Here is a 17,223-nt window from a genome sequence, read left to right as displayed (position 1 = left end):
CTGGCATTGCCAGATACTTTCTGACAATTGTCATATAATTTCTTGTATACCAGAGAGTTTCTTGCAGTGACAGATATTTTCTGTCAATGCTAAATAGATAGTGGAATCGAAAAATCTGGCATTGCTCAAAACACTCTCACAACGTCAGAACTATCTGGAATGCCATGATACATCTGACAGAGATAGTTCCTGACAATTATGAGAAACTATCTGACAACACCAGAAACTATCGGACAACTCTAGAAATAATCGGGTATTGGCAGAAACTATTTTGTTGACACTTTTTTATTGAAGTTATCTGATGCCAATGCCAAAAACAATCTAAAAATTGCCAGAAACTACCTGACATTGCAAGAAACTATGTGACATTGCCAGAAATTATCTGACAATTATGAGAAACTATCTGACAATTTGCATTGATATTCTATGACGTGTTGGGACCAAAAACTCTACTTTTGTACTGACAAAACCTTGAATAACGACTATAGTAACCATTTGTAGATCAAAGCAGAATTATTGAGTTGGTTTGGTAGACTTTGTGAGCCAAGTACACTTCTAATAATAAGTGAGGGTATTTTATCTCTCCATTCATGTAAATTATCATATTTGCTTCAATAAGTGTGGATTCATCACATCAGAGAATTTTGTTAATGATGGTAAATAATTCCTAACACTTTGCAATAATCATTTGCAATCTTTTTGTTATTCAATTGGATTACCAATTACCATAAACCCAACTGACAGTCCTTATCTTATTCATCATCTTCATTTTCCATTTTCTCTTCTTCTGGGTGCAGATGATTTCTTATTTCTTCTGCTACAGGTTGTCATATAAGATTAGAAGCTTTCCTGAATAAAACTACTTTGTTAATTATTAAAGCAAAACCTTTAAAGCATATGATAAAAATATTTTGGAAGAACTTGCTTTACAACCGACGGCAAAGGATTTGCTGCACCATAAGTTAGTACATCAGATTATCTGAATAAAGTTATGCTTTTGCTTGAGACTAGCAAAAGCTTCATTGTTGGTCTCTAGTGCAGATTTTCAGTTTAAGGGATTATTAGAGAGAGCCATAAAACGTTTTTACACACTTTTTTCGTTTCAATGAAGCAAACGTGCATTTGTTACTCAACCCTTTCTTTGGGAAAGAAAATATACTGATAGAAACTGAGACAATGATTATTTTCTTCATTCGTTTTTTCTTCTTATGAATTCAAAGCATTGTGGCTTCTGCCGCTACATAATTAATACGAAATTAGCCTTTTATATTTAATCAGACATTGTAACATAATATTCCTGCCTATAATTGGTAAAAAGCTGGGTAAAAAGTGATCCGAATAACGAAGTATTTAGTATGAAACAAAACCAAATTATTATTCAATAAAGCTTTACTTTTGCTTTTATATTGTACTTTGAGCGAATGCTCTTATTTTTGTTCTTTAGGCTCATTATGGGGATTAATCTACATGATTTTACGAACGTTTACACCACTAAACCTCCATAAATAACTGGATATCGTCATATTCTTCATGTAAGCAAACGACATTTTAAAGTATAGTTGTTTCAAATGTAGTGCAATGAACACCCTTTACTAGCAGACTTACTGGAGTGTGCTCGATTTACTAACTCAGTAATGCTTGATGTTCTAATCAGGATAGAGGTGTCATCCGCATAATGACGGTTGATTGGGACAAAAAATCTATCTTTGAAGAATTCATTAAAACTTCTATTTTAAGTTGTCTATTCTAGTAGTATACTATACTTTTTAATAACTCAGAATGTGTAGCAAAATTATAGAATATTATAAAAAATAAGAAAGTTCTGTAATCAACAAAACTTACAATTTGAAAGTAATGCCGTTAAACTAGGAACAAATTCAACATTTGATATACTGAGTTTAGAAGCTTACACTAATTATTTTTTGAAATGTGTTACTACAACATTATTTTAAGCTCAACTTCACAATTCTGATGTTTCTGTTCTAAACATTGGAACAACTTCTGCCAACAATTGCAGGAAAACAGTTTTGTCAACGGGTTTCTTCGCCGAAACCGGTCGATCCCCTAATGAACTGTTCAAATTCGATCAGGCACTGAAAGGGCCGAATTCCTTAATTACGTGTATTATATAAAAGAGAATATTTATGCGGTATTGGGCGTCCAAATGAAAAAGATAATTAGATCGAACCCCCAACTAACTAAATTCAGTGCGGACTAAACGTTTTGAAGTGATCGGGTGGACGGAAAGGGTCAATATTCTGTGTATGGGAAATTACGTTGCTGAATTCAAGACCTTCATTTCTCCAGGGTAGTATTCGAGTTTGTCAGAATTTATTAACTAGACGCCGTGTCTGAACACTCGAATGAAACTTAAATGTTAGGTAGGATTTATACTTCAGAGGTTTTGTTCTCCTATAAAATTAGTAAAATCAAGTTAGCCAATTTGAAAAAGTTTGCTGTCCCAATCTTTTTGACGACCAGTTTAGTTAATCCCAGTTCAGCCTAATCTAGTATAAGTATTAAGTAAAACAGTGCGGAAGGTTAATTGATTTATGGCCCAAGAATTTGACAAATGATTGACATATCATCGATACAATGGCAAATCCACGGATGTGCTATGTTAAAAAATAGTAATAATATATTATAATAATAATTGAAGGAAAGTGCTGCAACTTTGTTAAACTAAACTAAAGCTGTCAGATCCAATTTAATGGAGTTGTCTATTAAGTGAAATATCACCAATCACTACAAAAATTGCTGTATTGGAAGGTCTGCAAAAAATTTATTTTCTGAACTTAAACATCCTGTATCTCGATCTAGAATTTTTTCCTTTTTTTATAAAATATGAATTGCTATCATGTAGTTGACACCTCGTATAACAAATAAAACCAGGCTAATTATACGCTTAATTTTACAGTAATTTGGCTCGGCATTATTCTAAAGTTTCGTTAATTAATGTACGGTCCTAAAACATTGAAATTTAATTTTGAAGCCACACAAAACAAACGGCATAAAAACGTGCTCACGCCAGTTTAGGGGTTTAGCTTTTATCCTTTCAAAGGGTTTTCGGCATTTTCGCATGATCTGTCCGGGGCACAAAAACCGCGTTGAGGGTGACTTTTTCGCATCGGGAAATGGTTTTTTGTTGTGCAAATAAAATCCGCAACTAAGTGGGTATATAATAAAGCGATATCGTACACAATATGTAAAATATAAAGTTGCGTGCGGCGTGCCGCTATTTTCAAACATTCAGCCTTAGCATAGTCGACCGTGACAGTGTTTCGCGCACCGTCCGACCGTCTCAAACTTTCGTTATTAACGGACGCGCTCTAAGTTTTGCGCTCTATTTCGAAATAGAGCGCAATTTTTATTTGTGATTCCATTTTTTGGATGCAAAATTTGGACCTTACCAGTGAAAATCCGGTAAGTTTTTCTTTTAAAACTGCAGGCCAATTGAAACAAACTGCCAGAACTTTTTGGTTAAATTTTACTTAAAATACTGTGAAAATTAAACAAGAAGAAAATGCCTAGTTTGGGGTATCAATTACAGATATTGTGTTAGTTTGTAAAGTATCACTTAAGATAGGTTATACAGGGTGATTTATAAAAATGATAAATTATTTAAAACTTTGAGTTTTTACTTTTACCTTATATTATATTAAACACGATCATTAAGCTGTTCTGAAAAAACATGTCTGGACATTTTCGCTTTTCGATAAAAAAGTGTATTTTAGGTACCATAAAATTTGGATTCTATCGAAAAGTAGTTGTAATAATTAAAAACCGGCCAAACTTGTCCTAGATTACACTGATCTGTTTAAAACTAATTCTAAAATAAGCTTTTCTAGCTTCTAGGAGAAAATCACATTTTTTTAATGCTACGCCCTTCCAAATATTGAAACTTTCTCATCTTGTCGAAAACGACAAGATCTAGAGAGAAAGTTTCCAGAACAAAAACTGTCAAGACCAAGTAGCAGAATCACAAAATGGTATCAATTATTAACAGAAAATTTTTTGTTGTCACTGATGTGGTAGATGTGGCAACGCTAGAATTACAAACAAATTTTAGATGTATTTTTCTTGGCCCTTTTATGGGCAAGCCTACGATGGATAGTTGACACCTGATACAATTTAAATGACAAGGATCAAAATATAAACTTAATGCTAGTGGATTTGGAAGATAGTTGAGTAAAGAAGAATATTTTTCTACAACCCTTATAGGAAATTAAACTTTCCTCCCTCACTTGAGGGTTGAAAACTGAAATCAATCCGTTGTCTCTGACACTTTCTTGACAAATTGACAAACATATACTTGTAACCAACATAATTAACATGCTATTTAACTGCTACTTTTTTCAATAAAACATAACATTAGGTGTGCAAATCTGGAGTAAAATGCTTTTTGCACCATGGAATTTTTCGGGGGAGCAAAAGTTTCACTTTTCACCCTTGTTGCGCAAATAAGTATTGCCTAGACAGGGTAAACAGGATGATACCAAATACAAGTAACGTTTATGACTCAAAAAAGTCAAAGTTAATGACCTGGAATACCAATTGAGATTCATTGAAAACAATGTTGAGAGCAATCCCCGGAGTTTCTGGCAGCTTATTACTTCTAAAAAGAAAAGTTTAGGTTACTTAAAGAGTTACCTTAAGAGTATTATTTATTGCGTAATTTCAGTTTTAATCATATGCACTGGTTTGGGGGTGATTTGGAATTACTAGCAATACCAATCAATGATGTAAAAGAAAGAATATAACCACTTCAGGCCAAAAATCAGTAGGTTTTGGTAATGTTCCTCCATAATTTTTTTCAAGAGATTTACCTTCTGGTCTTTCCTGTTTAACTTATTAATAAAAAAACGACACTTTTCTAAAAAATTTAAAAAAGCTGTTGTAGTATCAATTCACAAAAAATGATGTAAATTTTAGACCTATATTGTATATCCTTTGGCAAACAATTTGAATCAATTCTAAGTGACAGTATTTGTTCTACAACGTATGTTTTTAGTAATCTTTGCTTTGGTGCCATAGAAAATAAAAAGCAGTTGGTATCATTTTCATAGATGCCAAAAAGACAGAGTAAATTACTAACTACTCTTTAGAAAATTAGCTTCAATTTTACCAAGAATTCTCTTTGAGTACATATTTATCTACGAAACTTAAACTCGGATTAAAATACGACAGTGCAAATTGAGCTTAGAATAACAGAGGGTGGAAACTTTTGGTAAAATGGATAATAAAACGATAAATGTCTTTAATGTGACGTTTACTATTTTCTAAACATTCACCTTCCTATTAAAATGTTTCCTTTTTGTCATAGTGATTTAACAAAATAATTTTTGAAGGTACACCTTGAGAAAGCCTACATACAGTTTAATGATTCCGGGAAAAATCTACTTCGTATCATAAATCCACTTTAATCAAGTAATTTGATATACGCAACGTATGTGAGGATTTTGAAGGTTGTTTATAGGAGTAATGGCGCTATGTCGTGTCGGATTTGAGGTGAAAACTCCCATAAAAATGCGGTTTTTCCTACTAGGCGTTTTTAATAAAGAAATTGATACTTGAGTCCAGAAAGCATATTCATTTTCTGCAAGAATAGTTATTTTTTTCAATGCTGTCTTTCAGATTTTTCATCTGAAGGTCTTAGGATTAAAGATTAAAAGCTCCTGGGGTTGGAGTTTTCTGAGACTTTCGAATTATTGGCATATTTTCAAACTAAATATATTATCTTTGAATTAAATGCAACTGAATGCCTAAATTCATGGTGTAAGTAAATAACTCAGAAAATTTCAGAGAAGATTCTGTAGCTAAATTTAGGATTGGTATAACAAAAATTTGATTTAAACAGCTTTCACCCATAAATAAAAAATTTTTATATACAGGGTAATTCAAATTCGACCCTCACCATTGGGATCTCAGAAACCATAAGAGATACGAGAAAGTTTAAATTGGGGCAAAGTTGCGCAATTTAAAACTCAACCAAATGCTGTTTTAAAATTTTTGATTTTCCGAGTACTTCCGAAGATATCCGAAAAAAACTGAAAATTTGATTTTTTGTTTTTATTTATTTCTAACCTTATTTGAAGAGATATCCCAAAACTAAAAGCATCTTTTCATTGCCACTTTTTCCTAGCTATTCGATGATGGATACAAATTTGCCACACGACTTTTCGTTTTCTGTCAGTCATCATCAACTTTCTTTTTTCTTATGGGCGCCATATTGGATTTTTAGCCCACCAAATAGTACGTTTTATTCTGATTTTAGTGATGTATAATAACTTATGATTTGCTTCATAAATAACAAAATAATTCAATAAAAACTATTTTTACTTTAGTTATTGGCTTTGAGTTAATGGGCCGCTTTAAAAAATGTCATTATTTGACAGTGCTTGTCAAACACGATAATTCGGATGATCATTAGAGCGTCAATCATAGTTAAAAATGTATCTAGAAAAGAAACCCCCGCAGAAAATGTTATTATTATACAAGCATTGCTGAACTATTTAAGTTAATCAAAAAAGAGATTTGTTAGCATTATCTCTAACTTAAAAGGCTTATTTATGTTTCCAAGAGAAAGATCATCATTTTAAGCACTTCATTTTATGCCAAATTTCAATTTTGTATAATGTTAAGTGCAAGTTTATAGTTATTTATACAGTAAGTGACAAACCATTTTTTATTGGTTTAAGGTGCTTTTAGTTTTGGAATATCTCTTTAAATAAGATTAGAAATAAATAAAAACAAAAAATCAAATTTTCAGTTTTTTTCGGATATCTTCGGAAGTACTCGGAAAATCGAAATTTTTAAAACTGCATTTGGTTGAGCTTTACATTGCGCAGCTTTGCCCCAATTTAAACTTTCTCGTATCTCTTATAGTTTCCGAGATCCCAATGGTGAGGGTCGAATTTGAATTACCCTGTATATTAATAAATATATAATAAAAATATATAATATACATTTTTAAATACGATAAAAAAGAGTACGTAAAAGATAAGTTTTAATAAGTGTTAAATGCATTTTCAATACTTAACTGAGAGTGTCTTTTTGATTTTTTTTTTCTTTTAAATTTCCAACTTTCGAGCTCAATAAATTATAGTGAACATTTTTGTCTAACTGAATATTGAAAAAGAAGTCAATTGGACATAATTTTAAACATTTTGAAAATATTACAACTTTTGATAAGATATTCCCAGTTCTTCCCAAATATATAAATATTCCTTCTTGATAGATTGCATCAGCTAAAGTTTTATTTATAATACTTGGCAAATAGTTCAAAATTGAATCAAGTGGATTTGCAAGTTTACGCTGACTGATCTGTACGTGCAGTCTCTTAATTACGACGAGAATCCAACGCATTATAAATATACTTAGTGTTAACCATAAATAAGCAAGCACCATTTACTCGTGGAAGTTTCAAGTTAAATTTTTAGTTAATAAACATGACTGTTTGTTGGTATATTGTAAGTTGGTTGTAAACTGGAATCATTGGAATGTACCGTCGTACTCCTTAATGACACACTTCTTGTTCAACACTGTATATTGTTTACAAACAATAAACTGACACTGACACTTAACCTCGTAATCTGACAACTTCGACTTCACTACAATCATCAACTCAACAACTAACTAACCAGTCCTGGTTCAGCTGCTTATATAGGCTTCCATGGTTTCTAGAAAGTTCCCAAATATTCATGAAATAGACTTTCTCTCTCACACTCATTAAGCTATAACATAAATCTCTCTCTATATAAGCAACGGAGCCAGGATTTTCTAGAACACAGACAAAAGAATGTAGAACGTAAACAAAGCAACGTAACATACAGGGGTAACAACAAATAACTAAAGAAATCCTAACTAATAATCAAAAGTTCGCTTCGCAACACTGCCCCCCTCCTAGAGTTGATCGTCCCGATCATCAACTTCACCAGCTTTGGGTGGTCGGTAAGGTGCAAGTCGATCCAGGTGAACTATTTTCATTTTCGCCCGATGTCCTCGCTGTATTCTGTAGACGACGTCGTTCAGACGCTTTATAACGTCGTAGGGTCCCTCCCATGACCTCTGTAGCTTCGGTGACTTTCCTTTCTTTCGAGCAGGATTGTATAACCAGACCTGATCACCGGCTTGGAATCCGCTGCTGTTGGCCCTTTTGTCATATCTTGTCTTTAGTCGGTCGCTTGCAAATTTCAACTTCTGCCGAACTTCCTCATGGATCACATGCAAGCGTTGCGCCAATTTTTCTGAATAGCTATCACAAGAGGCTGGGGGTTCTTCCGGTCGTCCAAAAAGAAGATCCATTGGCAAACGAAGCTCCCTTCCAAAGACAACACTAGCTGGTGTTTGGCCAGTGGAATCATGTACTGCCGATCGATAAGCCATCAGGAAAAACGGAATGTGCTGATCCCAATCTGTCTGATTGTTATCGACGACTGTCCTTAGGTAGTTGTCTAGTGTCCGGTTGAAACGTTCCACCATTCCGTCTGACTGTGGGTGTAATGGAGTAGTTCTGGTTTTCTTAATTCCCAATCGATCACACACTTCCGTGAATACTGCCGATTCGAAATTACGCCCTTGATCCGAATGCAGCTCCCTCGGTACTCCAAATCTGCAGAAGAAGTTGTCAACCAGAACTTCTGCTACAGTAGCGGCTTCCTGGTTTGGTATTGCGTACACTTCTGGCCATTTACTGAAGTAGTCCATTGCGACCAAGACATAGCGATTTCCGGAATTAGTTTTGGGAAAAGGTCCAGCTACATCAACGGCAATCCTCTCAAACGGAGCTCCGACAATATACTGCTTCATACATCCTCGGCTTCGAGTTTTGGGACCCTTGCTACTGAAACAGTCTGCGCAACGCCGACACCAATCTTCTACATCTGAGCGGCTTTGTAGCCAATAGAACCTTTCCCTAACTTTATTTAACGTTTTGTTGATGCCAAAGTGCCCTCCACCAATTCCATTATGGGCTTCTTTCAGTACGTCACTAACTCGGTTTCTTGGCAGAACTACCTGTAGTCGTTCTTCTTTCCCATCCGGACTTTCCCATTTTCTTTTTAGTAAATCTCCATCAATAATAAGGGACTCCCATAATGCCCAATATCCCTTTAATGTTGGAGACTTAGCGGAAATCTCCTCCCAATTTGGTCTTTCTCCACGCTCTTTCCAGTTAATTATCTGTCCTAAATCGGGGTCTTCTCGTTGATCGGCAGCCAAGTTTTCCCGATCCCATGCGATGTCATTTTTCAGAGCGATCCTTCGACAAGGCTTTCCAAATTCAGCTATCTCCAGGCGTTTACAGTGATTGCAACCTTCCACACAAGGTCTTCGTGACACTGCGTCCGCGTTTCCGTGCAAACGTCCCTTTCTGTGTTCAATCTGGAAGTCATATTCTTGAAGTCTTTGCAACCATCGAGCTATTTGTCCTTCTGGATTTTTGAATTGAAATAGCCATTTCAGAGAGGCATGGTCCGTCCTTAGTCTGAATCGTTGTCCGTACAGGTATTTGTGAAACTGCTCGACTGTTTTCACTACGGCTAACAGCTCCTTCCTGGTTACGCAATAATTTCTCTCTGGCTTTGATAGTGATTTGCTGAAATAGGCGATCACTCGTTCTTCACCATCTTGAATTTGAGATAAAACTCCGCCTAAACCAATATTACTAGCATCTGCGTCCACAATAAACTCTTCCCCAGGTCGTGGAAAAGCCAAAACTGGTGGAGAACAAAGGTTTACTTTCAGTTCTTCCATGGCTTCCTGACATGTTGTAGTCCATTCGAAGGGCTGGTTATTCTCCGTCAATTTGTGTAGGGGTCTGGCTATATCAGCAAATCCACGAACAAACCTTCTGTAATAGGAACACAATCCCAGAAAACTTCTCAATTCGTGCTTGTCTTTCGGAACAGGCCAATTCTTTACAGCTTCAGTTTTCTTCGGGTCGGTTTTTACTCCTTTTGACGATATAACGTGTCCCAAGTATTCGACTTCTTCTTGGAAAAAGCTGCATTTCTTCGGATTTAATTTCAGGTTTGCCCCTCTGAACTTCTTGAAGATTTCTTCAACGTTTTGCAGGTGTTCTTCAAATGTTTTGCCCATAATAATGATGTCGTCTAAATAAACAAGACAGGTTTTCCAAGTCAATCCTCGTAGAATAGTTTCCATTAATCTTTCGAAGGTTGCCGGAGCATTGCAAAGTCCAAAAGGCATGACGTTAAAATGCCACAAGCCATTTCCAGTTGAGAAGGCAGTTTTCTCTTTGTCCCGTTGATCCATCTCCACTTGCCAGTATCCGCTTTTTAGATCCAAGGTGGAAAACCACTTTGCGTTAGCCAGAGTGTCTATGGTGTCATCTATTCTGGGCAAGGGATAACTGTCTTTCTTAGTAACTTCATTTAGTCTTCTATAGTCCACGCAGAATCTTGTCGACCCATCTTTCTTAGTAACAAGTACCACAGGAGAACTCCAAGGGCTGGTGGATGGCTCAATGACGCCGCGATCCGCCATGTCCTGTATAAGATTTTCCACTTCTGCCTGCTTAGCCAATGGGAGCCGTCTGGGTCTTTGTTTAATGGGCAAATAATCCCCTGTTTCAATTTTATGCCTCACTAAATGAGTTCTTCCCAAATCCGTTTCATTTAAGGCGAACACGTCCTTGTAGTCGTGAAGCAAACGGCCAAAAGTCTGTTTTTCTTGATCAGTCAAAATTGAGCTCGTCTTTTTCATTAAGTGCACCAAACACTCAGGAAGGTCACTGTCAGGGTTTGGTTTTGTTTCGTGCGACTCCTTAGTCACCATAAGTACTGGTTCGGATTTGGCTATTATATCGCCTTTTTTTAGTCTTTGACCACATTCTTTCAAATTGGCGACTTTTACGTATGCTTGGCCGTTTTTCTGCTGGACTAGGGTGCGGGCTACAAGAACTCCCTTCTTCACAGCATCATCTTCCTCTTCATAACTCGGTTCTATCAGCTGAAGTTTGCTCAATTCCGTTTTTCTGTCCAAATTAACTTTTACGATGGTCTCTGATCTTGCAGGTAAGTTGACATCTTCCTGCAACGTGACTTTCCTCACACGCATATCTTGTTCGGGTGTCATCATAACAATCTCGTCTTGTCCAGTCTTGATCAGTCTATTCTCCAAATCCAGCTGGAACTTGTGTTGCTCCATAAGATCTAAGCCCATTAAGACGTCATCAGTTATGTTGGCCACAAAAACGGTATGGTTGAAGACACGTCGCCCAAGCTTCACTTCAGCTTCATGGATTCCCAGAACAGGCATTGACTCACCAGCGGCAGTTTCCAATATAAACTTTGTACCAGTGTCGCTAATCCTGCAGTGTTTCACTATGTCCGGCCTTACGATAGTATGGCAAGAACCGGTATCAACAACCATTTGGCAATCTCGGCCGCAAATCTTACCGGTCACTATTAAGCTGGTGTTTTCGTGCTGAAGACGGGCTACTTTAATTATGGTTGGTGGGGCTTGACAGTGTTGCATAGCCAGCTTTTGCCCCGGAAAACTGGCTACTCTTCGTTTTCCTGGTTCTGCATTCTTCTAGGTTTGCGGCACTGCGATTGAATGTGCCCCTTTTCTCCACAGTTCCAGCATTCCAATGACCGAGTAAACGTGGTGGTTTGAGCGTTTCGGTTGTTCTGACTTCTTCTATTTAACGCTCCCATTAGTTCTTTTCGAAATGCCTCCAGCTGACGACTCAAGTCTGACTGAGTTGTGTGATCTGAATTGGAATATCGGTTTCTCGGTTCCGGTGTAAGGCTTCTGACTTGACGCACTCGAGTATGTCCTCGTGATACTTGCTTGACCACCTCAAACTCCAAAGCGTAGGCAAGAGCATCATGCAATGTTTGGCATCTCGCTAATCGTATTGCTTGCTCTGTGTCACAATCTTTAAGACCTCGTACAAAAGCCCGTACTGCCATTCGCTCTCTAATGTCGTGAGAGGCCGTTGGATAGGCCAGACAAACTAATCGAGCAATGTCGGCTTCATACTGTTGAAGTGTTTCCGTGCTTCTTTGGGTCCTACTAGACAACTGAGCTTCGTATACTTGTTCTAGGTGCTTATTTCCAAATCTCATCTCTAAATGTTGGATTAAGTCGTCGTAGTTTTTGTACTGGCTCTCGTCCAAAGTCTGCAAAACCTCCAGTGCTTCTTCTCGAAGTGACAAAACCAAGGCAGTGGCTTTGTCACTTGATGTCCAATTGTTGGCCTCTGCGGCAGCCTCAAACTGTTTTTTGTAAACCTGCCATGAGGTCTTACCGTCGAAAACTGGTGGCTTAATATTTGAGCAGACACTAGAACTGGCGACTACGGTTGGCTTTGAAGACTTTTCCTGTAGTTTGTCAAATTCCTCTCGCAAGGTCTGAACGGTCTCCTCCATACCGCTTATCCTCTCATTTACCTTTTCTTCCAAAATTTCCATCCTGTTGTCCATTTCTCCTTTAATTTCATTTATTACCCGGTCTAATTTTTCATCTTGTTGTTGAAACTGGTCTTTAATTTGGTCTTGGCTTGCTTTCATTTCTTCGAACTTTTGGTCTTGGCTCGCTTTCATTTCTTCAAACTGTTGGTCTTGGCTCGCTTTCATTTCCTCCAACTTTTGGTCCTGACTTGCTTTCATTGCTTGAATCATCTCCATAAGTTGTTTCATTCCTTCATCCATTTTGGCACTTTGTTGTCGTGTACTCACAGGCATTCAACACACCTTCTGCTTTTGTCGGTTTATTCTGTCTTCCTCTGGAACTCTTCTTCGATTCTCCAATCCCACTTCTGACACCAAATGTACCGTCGTACTCCTTAATGACACACTTCTTGTTCAACACTGTATATTGTTTACAAACAATAAACTGACACTGACACTTAACCTCGTAATCTGACAACTTCGACTTCACTACAATCATCAACTCAACAACTAACTACCAGGCCTGGTTCAGCTGCTTATATAGGCTTCCATGGTTTCTAGAAAGTTCCCAAATATTCATGAAATAGACTTTCTCTCTCACACTCATTAAGCTATAACATAAATCTCTCTCTATATAAGCAACGGAGCCAGGATTTTCTAGAACACAGACAAAAGAATGTAGAACGTAAACAAAGCAACGTAACATACAGGGGTAACAACAAATAACTAAAGAAATCCTAACTAATAATCAAAAGTTCGCTTCGCAACATTATTTTCAAATTTATTTAAAAAAGAGAGTTTCTAAAATTTGGTAAAAGACCTACATGTTCAGAATGGTTTTGTGCACCCAGTGGACTAGGTTTACATTCACTTACAACCGAGTAAATGTCTGTCCAATCGTGTTGTGATTAGTACAAAGTTAAAGAGGAGTTTGAGCAATTTGGAAAAATTGCAGCAATACGAAATTTTCAACATTTTGATGCAATTTCCCAAACAAAGTAAATAAGTCAAATATCTGGGAAACGGTTAAAGAAACAGAAATTTTTCACCAAAAATATTCAGAATGTACGAAGGCGTAGAAAGGCCACAGACGTTATTTTTCGACTTCAAACTCGGAAATTAACTAAATTCCGACTTCGAACGCTGCAAAAGCTCTTCAAACCAAATTAGACAAAATTTTTCAGTTTGGCAACATTGCAAACATTCTTCGAAACAAATTAGTAAAATTTGTTAACTTTGGCTACATTGCTAACACACTTCAAAGAAATTAGTCGGACTTGTCAGTTTGGTTACATTAAAAACACTCTTCGAACCAAAATTGTAGAATTTGTTAGTTTGATAACATTGAACTAGGATACTTTTGAACCAAATTACCAAATTTTGTCAGTTAGGCAACATTTCAAACAGTCTTCGATCTAAATTAGGAGAGTTTGTTAATTAGGCAACATTGCAAGCAAACACACTTCAAAGAAATTAGTTGAATTTGTCAGTTTGGGCAGATTGGAAACACTCTTCAAACCAAAATTGTAGAATTAGTCAGTTTGATAACATTGCATATACTCTTCAAACCAAATTAGTAAAATTAGTCAGTTTGGCAACATTGCAAACACTTTTTGATCTTAATTAGTAGATGTGAAATAGTAGAATTTGTCAGTCTGACAACATTGCAACTAAATTCCGAGTTTGAAGTCGGAATTTAACTAATTTCCGAGTTTGAAGTCGGAATTTAGTTAATTTCCGAGTTTGAAGTCGGAATCTAAGTAAATTCCGAGTTTGAAGTCGGAATTTAATTAAATTCTGAGTACAAAGTCAGAATTTAACTAAATTCAGAGTTCGTCGGAAGTCGGAATTTAAGAAAAAAAATGTTTGTAGCCCTTCTACGCCTTCGTAGTTTCAAACTGTTCTTCTTTGAGTTTTTTGAACATCCTGTATATATTCATGTCATGCTGCGGTTAGCAAATCGTGAAAGAGCACTTTAGATGAGTATTTTGAGTTTTTTGTGGTTGCTGAAACCCCAAAAATGGCGCATGTTGATGCAATTTCCAAAAAAAAGTAAAATTGTCGAATATCTGGAAAACGCTTAAAGGAACGGAAATATTGCAAGAACATTCTGCAACTAGAGCACTAGGTTTACCCCCACTTAGAACCTGGTAAACGCGGTTACAACTGACAGAACGTTAGTTTTAAATTTAAATGTTTTTTTGAGCACCCTGTGTATGCTAATTCGTTTTGCGGTTAGCAAGACGTGAAAGAGCCGCTGAAACTCCAAAAATAGTGAAGATACCAAATTTTAAAATTTTTTATGCATTTTTTAAACAAATGAGTAAAGAGAGTCAAACATCTCGAAAATGGTGAGAGTAATGGACATTTTGTGAGAAACCAAAGATGTTCAGAATAACTTTCTATAACCAGTAAACTGATTTAGAAAGCCTTCTTACTGTCTTTAGATAGTCAAATTGATGTTGTAAGATTGTTTACTACTTTAAAAATGTTTTCTTGGCATAGAACTGCTAATAAATGTTAACAAACGTCTTACTAGTGCTGTAACAAGCGTTTTACGCACGATATGGAAAAAGTTACGCACGAAACCGCGAAGCCTCGAGTGTGTAATTCCATGAGTGCGTAAAATGCCTTAGAGCACTAGAGTTATTAAGAAAGAACAATGGCGTATCTGTTTTGTTGCTTGTTGAGACTTAGGCAGTGTTTTCAGTAGTATTATTTGATGTATGTGCTATTGCAGATGTCTAGAATCTAGATGAACTTTAACAAAAAAACTTAAAACTGTATAAACAATGCACTACGCAGTGATCTCCATCTAATATACTTTGATAAAGCAAGAAATGGAAACGAAATCAATTTTCTTCAGCATTAGAACAATTAGTTTTTGACCGATCTTAAAACAGTCCAATAACAAACTACAACTGTGCGTAAAGAGGGTTATTACATAACGAAAAACTATGCGTAATTAGCTATTTACACCGAGGTCGTAAGTAAAAGTTGTTTAACAGTTTTAGAAACTTCTTTCCTGCTTTTATAGTGCCTTAGAAGCATTTTTAGTCCTTTAGAATTGTCTAATGATGGTAGAAGTCTTAGATTAGTCAAAATGTATGTTACAATTCTCCAGGTTGTCAAAATTTAATGTTTTTGCCTGTTTACTACTTCAAAATCGTTACGGAATATTCAACGGTCCCTCTGTGAGCTGTTTCACTGCCTTGGCAGTGTCAAACGATAGACAGAGTTGTCCTAGACAACTAAATATTTTAGGTTAGAAGCATTTTCGTGTGACGTCCATAAAAGCTAAATCTATCAAATCTATATTGGGCTTAATTTGTTTCGCTAGAACTTGGCGTGAAGGTTAATACTAGTGCGACAAAACCAGCTTTACAACCTGTAAAGGAGCTTTCTCCATGGAAAATTAACACGCCTCATAAAGTTTAACGACTCTATAGCGGACCCTAACGAAAAAACAGAGAATGGGGGGATGGGAAACGCGAGTCGGGTTGCATATTTCATGAAACTAAATGGTGGCAGGGTTTTCCGTTGCCCTTTTCAGACTGAACTTACGAAGAAACATCGTCAAATATGCACGGAGCGAATTTATCGGCTCAAACCGTTTTGAAGTGCAGGAATCTTCGCTTCTTTACTTGATCGTTGACAGTTTAAACAACGCGACTGGCGGATTTGTTGTCGTACTGGAATTTACTTTGCTCGGTAATCTCAAAAAGGGACATAAAACTTGAAGTTTGTATATTTTTGAATCTCTTGCAAACCACTCACTACAACACTCTAAATAAATGAAAGTTAATTACAAAGAAGAATTATTTCATAAAATTGCTCAGTTATGCAAAGCTAAAAAGTGGCTGCCTCATTCATGTTTCATTCATTTTAGTTTTCACTGATATTGTACATTAAAGTGAATGAAATCTTGCATTTTAATGCATTTTAGTAAGACTCAAATTGAATGCAAGCTTTTAATGGAACTGCCCTGACATTTTAGACTAAAAATGCTATTACATGCAATTATATCAGAGACACTTTCTAAGTGTTTATTCTGTTGTTTTCAAGTTTTATACTATAAACAACACAGTTAATGAATACATTTTATTGGTATTTAGGATTTCAGATTTCTTAGGAGTTTTGTTGTAACTTTTGTCAAACTTTCAAAAATGTATCCAATATACTGCATCTAAGAGTGTCTTTTATGTAAGTTTGAATTTAAAAGATGAAGTAGGAAATAACTCTGATTCAGTTGCATTTGCTTCAAGTGAAAGTAAAGGGCTAATATAGGATTCAATACAGTTAACTCTATATTGATGTGCTCTGAATCTAAAAGAAAAAAAATAATAATTGTTATATTCGTATCACGTTCAGAAATGTCAGCAGCTTTTACCAGGAAACTTTCCGGCAACATTAGTTGTTTCTAATTGGTTTCTTCAGGTAATTAGTTTCAAACTGGGAGACAACATAATCCGCAATCAGATCGATTACATACTCATCAACAAACGTTATGGGACATCGGTAAAGAGAGTATGCACCTATCCGGGCGCCGATGTGCCCTCAGACCATGTTCTCTTGATGGCGGTAATCAAAATCAAAATTGTGACAATCAAAACCCGTGTTCCACAGCGAAAGATAGATTACGAAAGACTTAAAGATGATGAAACAAAAAACAAAGTTACCAGAAATCTTAATGAGAAAATACTGACAACCATAGATCCACAGCGGGTAGAGGAAGATAACATGGGTGACGTATGGGAAGAAATAGAGGCTGCCATGACCAATGTTGCGGAGGCAGAATTGGGAC

At 36.2% G+C, this 17,223-nt stretch overlaps 1 protein-coding gene across 2 annotated transcripts in view; it reads left to right on the top strand.

Annotated features, from left to right (window-relative positions):
* Nucleotides 1-3,264: 3,264 nt before the first annotated feature.
* LOC145729054 (tachykinin-like peptides receptor 99D) overlaps nt 3,265-17,223 on the top strand; it is a 164,523-nt gene continuing 150,564 nt past the window's right edge. For both annotated transcript variants that reach the window (XM_081979666.1, XM_081979673.1), the window contains exon 1: nt 3,265-3,423. The gene's annotated coding sequence lies outside the window, so the exon portion shown is untranslated. The remainder of the gene's footprint in view (nt 3,424-17,223) is intronic.

The sequence above is a fragment of the Ips typographus genome, linkage group LG1 (genome assembly GCF_016097725.1).
Source record: "Ips typographus isolate SLU linkage group LG1, UJ_Ityp_2.0, whole genome shotgun sequence".
NCBI lineage: Eukaryota > Metazoa > Arthropoda > Insecta > Coleoptera > Curculionidae > Ips > Ips typographus.
This window is presented reverse-complemented; position numbering and strand designations above follow the sequence as displayed.